Source organism: Dama dama, chromosome 31 (genome assembly GCF_033118175.1).
Source record: "Dama dama isolate Ldn47 chromosome 31, ASM3311817v1, whole genome shotgun sequence".
NCBI classification, from domain to species: Eukaryota; Metazoa; Chordata; class Mammalia; order Artiodactyla; family Cervidae; genus Dama; species Dama dama.
The window spans coordinates 12896705-12907108 of record NC_083711.1 but is presented as its reverse complement, the minus strand read 5'-3'; positions in this window follow the sequence as shown (position 1 = coordinate 12907108).

The following is a 10404-nucleotide window of genomic DNA, read 5'->3' as shown; positions in this document are numbered from 1 at the left end:
ATTGATTTATTTGGGCTGTGCTGAGTATTCCGTGCCAGGGCTATTCTCCAGTTGCAGTGAGTGGGCTTCTCTTTGCAGCGGCCTCTCTGTGGAGCACGGGGTCTAGGGTGCTCAGGCTTTCAGTCGTGACTCCCAGTGTCTAGAACACAGGATCAATAGCTGTGTCACAACAGCTCCACGGCATGTGGGATGCTCCCAGATCAGGGATCGAACCCATGTCTCCTACAGTGGCAGGTGGATTCTCTACCGAGTCATTACGGAAGCCCTATTTTTTTTTTTTTTTATTCTTGATGTTTGATAGTCTCTCGGTGGGGAGGGTTCTCTATCACGCTGGCTATGCCCAGTCACGATACACTCTTTCACTCTAACACATTAGTTTTACCTATAGCATTTCAGGGTTTGTTTTTCTTGTGCTATAACTTATATTTTGTGAGTTAATTTGTTGGATTTTCTGCCTCAGAGGCACTAGTTCTTCTTAGGGTGGAGTGCTTCTGTCCTTCATAAAATTTAGTTCCTCTCTTTGTTGTTCAATCGTTCAGTCGTGTCCAACTCTTTGCGACCCCATGGACTGCAGCACGCCAGGCTTCCTGTCCTTCACCGTCTCCCGGAGTTTGCTCAAACTCATGTCTGTTGAGTTGGTGATGCCATTCAACCATCTCATCCTCTGTTGTCTGCTTCTCTTCCTGTCTTCAATCTTTCCCAGCATCAGGGTCTTTTCCAGTGAGTTGGCTCTTCACATCAGGTGGCCAGGGTATTGGAGTTTCAGCTTCAGCATCAGTCCTTCTAATGAATATTCAGGGTTGATTTCCCATAGGATGGACTGGTTTAATCTACTTGCTGTCTAATTGTTTAAATTTCTCCATTTTTTAAAAAGCTGCATTCATGGCCTCTACTTTCTACATGCCGTTAATTTGCTCTTTAGCAATATGTATTCAACTCCTTGCTACTTCTAATAAATTTTTTTTTAGTTCAGGAGTGATGTTGATTTGGGCATCAATTTACTGCCTTAGCTATAACAATCTCCCTTTTCATCTCATTCTGTCCTTTTATCATCTCTCTCTATCCATTAAATAATTAAGCCATTTTATAGTGCAACACAATTTGTAGCAGTTTGTGATTTCCTTCTGTTCACTGAGTAATTTTTTCCCTCCGGTCTTGGGTCTTTGTCTTTCTGATGTTCTGCTCCTACAACTGCTCCCACTCATTTTGCCGTCACCTGTTTGCAGAGTGGCCACGCTGTTTCTCTTCACCTTGCTTACACTTTGGCAGTTCTATGCGGACATTCTATTTGCTCAGTTGAGGAGCTCTCTTTTTTTAAATTTATTTTTTAATTGGAGGAAAGTTGCTTTACAATATTGTGTTGATTTCTGCTGCACAACAGCACAAATTAGTCATAATTATATATATATATTTCCTCCCTCCCCATCCCCACCACCATATCTCTCTAGGTCATCACGGAGTGCCAGGCTGGACTCCCTGTGTTACATTGCAGCTTCCCACTAGCTATCTACTTTACACGTGATAGTGCATACGTGTCAATACTACTTTCTCAGTTCATCCCACCCTTTCCTTCCCCTGATGTGTCTGTCCACAAAGATACCTAGGATATGTTCTGCCTCCACAATTTTTAAACCATATATGTTCGATACAACTAGCTAGGAGGCGTTCATGTTTCCATGGGGCAGGGATATCCTTGAACTTCAGCTTAATCTTCAGTTCAAGTCAATATGGCTTTCTTCATTTAACCCAGTTCACTCCAGGAACCATTCCATTGTCCCTCTGTTACAAGAGGAAAAAAAATAGAAATGTGCAATCAGGCTGCTTCTGTTCAGGCTTGGGTGTATTAGTGAACCATTTCCGGGCTTCATAAGCTCACTGATACCCCTGGGATGTGGGGACTCTTGGAGGAGGGGTGTGAAGCGGTCCTGTGTCCCTCTCTAGTCTAGAGTCACCTGTAACTTCCCTTCCATTACTTTAAGAACCGTACATTCCTAGTTTAATTCTTTTTTTTTTTGGTTGATGCAATACCTTTTCCTCTGCTTCTTAGATGTCAGTGGAGGGAAGTTCCGTGTTGCAGTTTAAATTTGTGTTTATCCAGAAATCCTGCTAAGCATGCTATTCATGATGCTGTGAAGAGGGTATTGACATACCCAGCCTGCAGAGATACCTAGAGTTGTTAATAAGATGCTCATGAACATATAAATTAATAAGTGGAAGAACCATACATCAAGCCAATTTCTTTTCATTCCAGACCATTGCTTTTTTACACTAGTGTTCCCTAAACATCAGGTTATTTAATTATTTAAGCAAATATGTATATATAATTAAAATATAAATATTTACATAATTTATATAAATATTACATATTGTTTTACTATGCTTGGCATGTTTTTACAAGATTTCAATTACAAGTTGGAGGGTACTTTGGAAAAGAATGGCAAGGTTATTTCTGTTTGTTCAGTAGACACATTACCACCCAGCTGTGTGTAAAATTAACTCTTCTGGATGGTATATTTAAAATGAACACTGCGGTCACTATTTACTTGTTTATTTCTCCCCAGATTTACTGGGATATAATTGACACATAACATTGTATCAACTTAAGCTGTACAACTAGTTTTTTTTAATTAATTAATTTATTTTAATTGGAGGCTAATGGCTTGACAATATTGTGGCAGTTTTTGCCATATATTGACATGAATCAGCCATGGGAGTACATGTGTCTCTCCATCCTGAACCACTGGACACATTTTTTGTTGCAGAATGATTGCCATGATGAATTAGCTATAACCTCCATCACATCACATAGTTAGCATTTTTTTTATGTGATGAGAATACTTAGCAGCATTCACCCATCTGATGCAGTGTTACCTATAATCACCATGCTGTAATAAGTTACAGAAATAAGTTCTCTAGAACTTCCTAATTTTGTAACTGAAGGTTTGTACCTGTGACTAATATCTCCCCATTCCCCAACCCTTGTAACCACCGCTCTATTCTGCTTTTTAGATTCTACACATAAGTGACACATTTGTCTTTCTCTGTCTGACTTATTTCACTTAACATAATGCCCTCAACATTCATACAGGTTGCTGCAAATGGAGGATAGCCTCCTCTCTCATGGCTGAATAATATTCCATTGCAAATATATACTGCATCTTCTTTATTCATTCATCAACTAATTGACACTTAGATTGTTGCCATATTTTGGCTGTTGTGAATAATGCTTCAATAAACATGGAAGTGCAGGTATCTCTATGAGATCATGTTTCTAATCCCTTTGGGTAAATACCCAGATGTAGAATTGCTGGATTATATGGGGGCTCTATTTTAATTTTCTGAGAAAATTTCAGGTTTCTTTTTTTGTAATAATTTTTACCAATTTACATTCCCACCAACAGAGCACTGTTTCCCTTTTCCCTACACCCTATATGCTCACTACTAAAATAACCCTGTAGAAGACAAGTGATAATTTGAATAAAGTTCTGGGAAGTTGATTTTTAAAATATGCAGTTGGTTTTGTTTTATTTATAGAATGAAGCACACTCGTATCAGAAGTTACCAAGAAGTTTTGCAAAATCTCCCTTGAAAGAATTTAAACCAGGGTGAAAAGTCATCTTGCTGTAATAGTTTATGGGAAACTGGAGACCAAGGGAATAGACTCAGTAGTACAAATTTGTTCCAGGCCTATAATTCCTTCAGAAAACAGACTTCCCAAGATTTTAGATTTTCACTTCTCAGAGCGACACTGCTTCTTGTTTCTTCACATTGATTCATTTCTTTTATATAGATTCTGGCTTCCCTGGTGGCTCAGAGGGTAAAGCGTCTGCCTGCAATGCGGGAGACCCGGGTTCGATCCCTGGGTCAGGGAGATCCCCTGGAGAAGGAAATGGCAACCCACTCCAGTATTCTTGCCTGGAGAATCCCAAGGACAGAGCAGCCTGGTAGGCTACAGTCCACGGGGTCGCAGAATCAGACATGACTGAGTGACTTCACTTTATATAGATTCTAGATCAAAAGCTTCTCGAAGTTCAGAGTACTTGACCAGCTGAAGTTGTGCCTTGTTGATGAAGCGCCTTCTGGGTCATGCAATGGGTACCACACGGCGCAGTTCTCTCTCACTGTTTACAGCTCACGGCAGTCATTCCGTGTTGGGGATCGATTCCTGTTTTCCCAAAGTCATTTTCTACTGGCAGTGATGTGTTTGCATCCCCTTTTTACAGAGCACTGGGGCGTTTGTTTGTGAGAATATGACAGGAACCAATGTCTTTATTTCTGCCAAAGCTGGGAAGTTTTGCTTTTGTTTCCTCTCTTGATCTCTACTGGGCTAGGGTTAGGGTTAGGGTTAGGGTTATGTCCAGGGTTAGGGTTGGGCTGTTCCCATGTATAATGTGAAGAGGGTTTTGTGTTAGTGCCTGAGTCTTATTTGTATACCCGTAGCTTTAATAATCTGGTTCAGTGAGTCTTATACTGTATTACACCCAAGTATTGCCTAGGATGCTTGCTAAAATATAGTGTTTGCACCCACCGTTAGAAATTCTGATTCCAAAGCATTAGGGTAGGACTTAGGAATCTGCTTTTAACAAAGTCCACAGATGATTTCAAAGGAAGATAGTCCATCACCCACTTTTTAAGAAACACCACTTTGGATCACTTAAGAGTTAGAATTTGGTTAACCAAGGAATTCTTCTCTCGCTCTGGTTATCAGAGAAGTAACTATTCTTCACGTGCTGCCATTGCCCTAATGAACAGAAACCTGATACAAAATGGGGCTGTAAGTTATATAAAAGGAGAATGTGGGATTTAAAATTGGAATATTAGAGATAGACATTTGAATGAAAAATTAGATCTAATAACTCGATCTTAATTTCACTAATGTGATGTGGAAAATGTACAAAAGAAGTTATAAGAATATTATTGACATGTATACACATAGCTTGTAGAAGAAAATGGCAACCCACTCCAGTAGTCTTGCCTGGGAGATCCCATGGACAGAGGAGCCTGGTGAGCTACAGTCCTTGGGATTACAAGAGTTGGACACAACTTAGCAACTAAACCACCACCACACGTATACCTGATTCACTTTGCTGTACAGTAGAAAATAGCACTATTGTAAAACAATTTTACTCTGATAACAAAAAAAGAATATTATTGATAACAGAGGTTAAATTTACTTTTATATGTCACACTTGGCTAGGTTGTGGTACCTGTTTATTTGGTCAAACACTAGTTCTGATGTTGTGAAGATGTTCTTTAGTTGTGATTAACACTTATAATCAGTTGACTTTAAGTAAAGCAGATTACCCTCCAAAATGTGATTGGGCCTCATCCAATCAGTTGAAGACCTTAAGAGAAAAGACTGAGGTTTCTTGAAGAAGTTCTGTCTTGAGGCTGCAACATGGAAATCCTGCTTGAGTTTCCAGCCTATGGACTGCCTTGCAGATTTCACACTTGTCAGCTCCCACAATTGTGTGTCAGTTTCTTAAAATTTTTCTTTCTTTTTCTCTCCATGTATACACACACACACACATTTCCTATTGTTTTTGTTTCTCTGGAGAATGTTGACTAACACAAATGGCAGCAACTTTTGTTGTTGTTATATAAAAGCTTCTTTTTGACATCCAAAGAAATGCCCTGGGTTTGAAAGTAGAAGATATAGATTCAAACTCATTTCTCATCAGATACATTAAATCCCCTTTAATTGTTGTGTGATCGTGGACTAGTTAACATGTTTCTGCTTGAAGGCACCCTTATCTGTTAAGAGGTTATTATAACACCTTTCCAAATCCTTCAAGTTTTTATTGTGAGGCTCAATTAGGATAATTTACGGGCAAGCTTTCTGAAAAACAAATTGTGATACCTTAGAAGAGTTCACCCATCACAGATGTTCTCTGCTGTGAATGCAAGAGAATGGGACAGTTTTGCACTCAGAACCATTTCAGTTCAGTGGCTACTTGCAATCTTTAATCTTTGTAGATGCATCTTGTTCTACCACCCCCATTCTTTTATTACATATCCTGCCTTATCTATTGGCAATGCCTGCAAAGAATGCCTCATAGCTCTGTTTTCTTTAGGGGAATATTATTAGCCGTTATTTTCTGGAGTCCATGCTTGTTTATTATTTTCCTTTGTGAACCTATAGAATGGGAGCCAGGTCTCTTTTCTGTGCTTTCAGTTAAAGGCAGTTTGACAATTTTCTAGAGAAATTAATCATTAAATTTTTTTTTTTTTTCTGGGGGGAGCTCAGTTTTTATTTATTCTGCTGGTTGCTTTGACCTCAGTTTTTATTTCCAAAGCTCAACTTAATAATACCATCTAGAAGCACTGGGAAGCATCCATTCTGTTTGTTTGCCAGACTGTTCACACATCCTCACAATTCATTGTATAGTTTCCCTGTTTTGGACTTAACCTGAGTGATGCGAAGTTAACGAATGGTCGTATTGGCCTGGCTTCTGATTTATAGATGAATCATTATATCAGCACTGCAGAGGGTTGACCATCTTCTAATTTCCATGTTCCTTAAGATTTGGAAACAAACATTAAAGTGATCCTAAGAAGGATAGAAACTGTTCCAGCACTTTTTTTTCTAAGTCTGTCACTAAGACCCTTTTGAATTGGGGTTAGATTTTCAAGGCATTTGAATTACCTGCATTTATGAATCTCTGGAGTTAAGTGGGAAACTAGGAAGAGACAAATGTACAGTCAACATAAGGCAAGTTTAAGGCCTAACAAAGCGGATGGAATGATATTTATCAGGAGGGTACTGTTCTTCAATTCACAGGCACAGACTCCCACATTCATCTGTGACATTGAATTGACATTGAATCTATTTTCCAATGAGAGTTGTCTTCCTCTTCCTCTGTGCTCCTTGCTCAAATTTCAGAGTCTTCATCTGCAATTCTGGGAAAGATGATGTATCACTTGCTTTCATTCAGAAAGAAAGGGGCATAACTTTCGATTCCAAATGTCTGATGCTGGTATCATATCCTTTATTAAGTATTCCTGAAAGAAAGTATAGCTGTTTTACTTTACTTCACAGTCATCAGATACATTAAATCCCCTGAATCTTGGTAAATTATTAAGCAACTATTGATTTTGTTGTGGTGAACATCAAGATGTATTGACTTTTACCCAAGTCAGTATTTCCCAAAGGCATAATAAATCTTGGTGTTTATTGAAACATGCATGTTGATTTCAGTGAATATGTCAGTGCATACACACACACACATACACACACGTATCTCAACATCCAGATACTTATATTGTCTTTCTGGATATCTTTACAAAAAACTATTTTACCCCAAAGATCCTATTATTTTTGGTCTGTTTGTATGTTAATGTTTCATTTAGTCTCAAAAATTTTAACCTCATTTATCCTTCTCTTGGTTGATAATAGTAAGGGAAACTAAGGTTTGTGAAGAAATCTATCTACCTTTCACAAACTAGTTGGGGTTAATCTGGTGAGCTTGTCATTAATTGAAAAGTGGGTCTTGCTTTCTGTCTCCAGTTCTGATCAGTTCTGATCGAGAACTGATCCAGTTCAAGGATCAATGAAACAATAAAAAATTATTGTTGTTAAAATTGAGAAAGTTAAAGAATTTCACTCTCTACATCCAACAAAGAATGGTTTTTATTTCAGCATTGATAAGATCAACACTAAATCAGGGACTACATCTGAGAATCCACTTCATTTCATATCAATATTTTTAAAAATTATATGGGCATACACACCAAGGAAACCAGATCTGAAAGAGACACGTGTACCCCAATGTTCATCGCAGCACTGTTTATAATAGCCAGGACATGGAAGCAACCTAGATGCCCATCAGCAGATGAATGGATAAGAAATCTGTGGTACATATACACTATGGAATATTACTCAGCCATTAAAAAGAATTAATTTGAATCAGTTCTAATGAGATGGATGAAACTGGAGCCCATTATACAGAGTGAAGTGAGCCAGAAAGAGAAAGACCAATACAGTATGCTAGCGCATATATATGGAATTTAAAAGATGGTAATGATAACCCTATATGCAAAACAGAAAAATAGACACAGAAGTACAGAACAGACTTTTAGACTGTGGGAGAAGGCGAGGGTGGGATGTTCAGAGAGAACAGCATTGAAACAAGTATACTATCAAGGGTGAAACAGATCACCAGCCCAGGTTGGATGCATGAGATGGGTGCTCAGGGCTGGTGCACTGGGAAGACCCAGAGGGATGGGATGGAGAGGGAGGTGGGAGGGGGGATCGGGGTGAGGAACACATGTAAATCCATGGCTGATTCATGTCAATGTATAGCAAAAACAACTACAATATTGTAAAGTAATTAGCCTCCAACGAATAAAAATAAATGGGAAAAATAAGTCATTGTACCATAAAAAAAAAAAATTATATGGTACAAAAAGACAAATATAAGGTCAAATTTGCATTTAGATAAAGTTAAGTGATCAACTACACGATGCAATTTAATGGATACAAAACTAAAACTAAATCTTTATTGTCTTCCACATGATCTTAAATTCTACCACTAAGAATTTATTATAAGTTCTCTTAGAAAATTAAAATTGCTTCTGGGTAAAGAATAAAGTCAATCAGGGGCCCATTTATTGACGATCTGCCGTATGTCTAAGCATTTGCTCTCCTTTTGAGCTGCGGTTTGCTCTGTGGTCCTTACCTACGTCTCATGTTTCTTTAACCTCGGTGTTGTTTCTTGTGTATTAATTGGCTATTCTGTGAGCAAATGAGATAGTGCCTATTTGATCACTGAGGTTTTTCCTTCCAGCTAGAAAAGTGCTTATCATTCAAGAAGTGGGTGCTTTGATGGCCTGTAAGGAAGGCAAGAAGTGAGGAATACATTTAGAATAGTGCAAACTGTGGGCTTCCCTGCTAGCTCAGACAGTAAAGAATCTGCCTGCAATGTGGGAGAGCCAGCTTTGATTCCTGGGTTGGGGAGATTCCCTGGAGAATATATGCATTCACCTTGCTATGGTTTGAATGTTCGTGTTCCCCTCAGGTTTGTATGTTGAAATCCTGATCCACACAGGTGATGGTATTAGCAGGTAGAACCTTTGGCAGGTGGCTTAAGTCAGGAAGGTGAAGCCCTTACAAAAGTACTTTTGAAAGAAGCTTCAGAGAGATCCCTTCCTTTTTCTGCCATATCAGAATATAACAAAAAGTCTGCTCATTCAATGCTGCCGGCCCCCTGATCTCAGACTCCCAGCCTTTAGACTGTGAGAAATAAGTTTCTATTGTTTATATAAACCCAGGGATGCTCTGGTGGCTCAGGCAATAAAAAATTTGCCTGCAATGCAGGAGATCGGGTTCAATCCCTGGGTCAAGAAGATTCCCTGGAGAAAAGAATGGCTACGCACTCCGGTAATCTTGCCTGGAAAATCCGAGGACAGAGGAGCCTGGTGGTCTACAGTCCATGGAGTCATAAAGAGAAAGACATGACTAAGCTACTAACATAAACTACCCAGACTGTGGTATTTTGTTATAGTAGCCCCAGTGGACCAAGACACTCCCTTACAAATGTGTATGTATTTATACATACATACGGTAAAGCAGATAACAATATTTTTCCATGAGGCAGGTTGGTAAACTGACATACCCAGAGGAGTTTCAAGCAAGTTGTAGAGACTTTGAATAATAACTGATGTTCCAGGGGAGAATGAGGTCAGGAAAAGAGAAGATATTGCAAACGTGATAAAATCAATCTTTCTCATTAAAACAATTGCCCTAATTGATCAATGATTTGAAATGTTCCATGTAGCACCAAGGGGAAGAAGTGCTAGACAAATAATTTTTTTCTTTCTTTCATTTTCTTACAAAAGAGAAAGCTTTGGTGACAGAGACAGCATGACAATGGTCAAGTCCACTTTTTAAGAAGAGTAATCTTCAAATGCTTTGCACAGTGATTAAGGCCAATGTGGAGAAAATAACAGCTTCCATCCTGCATGTTTAAAGCTAAGAACTTAAAAAATAAGATTTTATGTTCATATGGTTTTTATCACTCTGCTTTGAGCCAGTGTGACTCCTGATAAAATGCATCAGTGTGGTTTGCAGACACTACTACATGGGAATGAAAGAAAAGTCATTCTGAACTTAAATATATGGATTTTTTATGAAGCTTTTATAGCCAAGATGGCCTTTACACTTTAAGCTTTCAATACAAAGAGGAATTATGTTTAAAGCACTTTGGGCAGAAGTGAAGTGTTATTCCTGTGGAATGCAGGGAAAGATGGCAAATCTGCCGATGGCTTCTTTTTTCCTTTCTTTTTCATGCCATGTAAAAATTTGGATTAGAACACATGTCTATACAAGAGCCTGTTTGTTTTTTTTTCCTCTAAATGTCCACAGGAATCAGGAAATGTGAAATCAAATGTGCTGTTGGCTCTCCT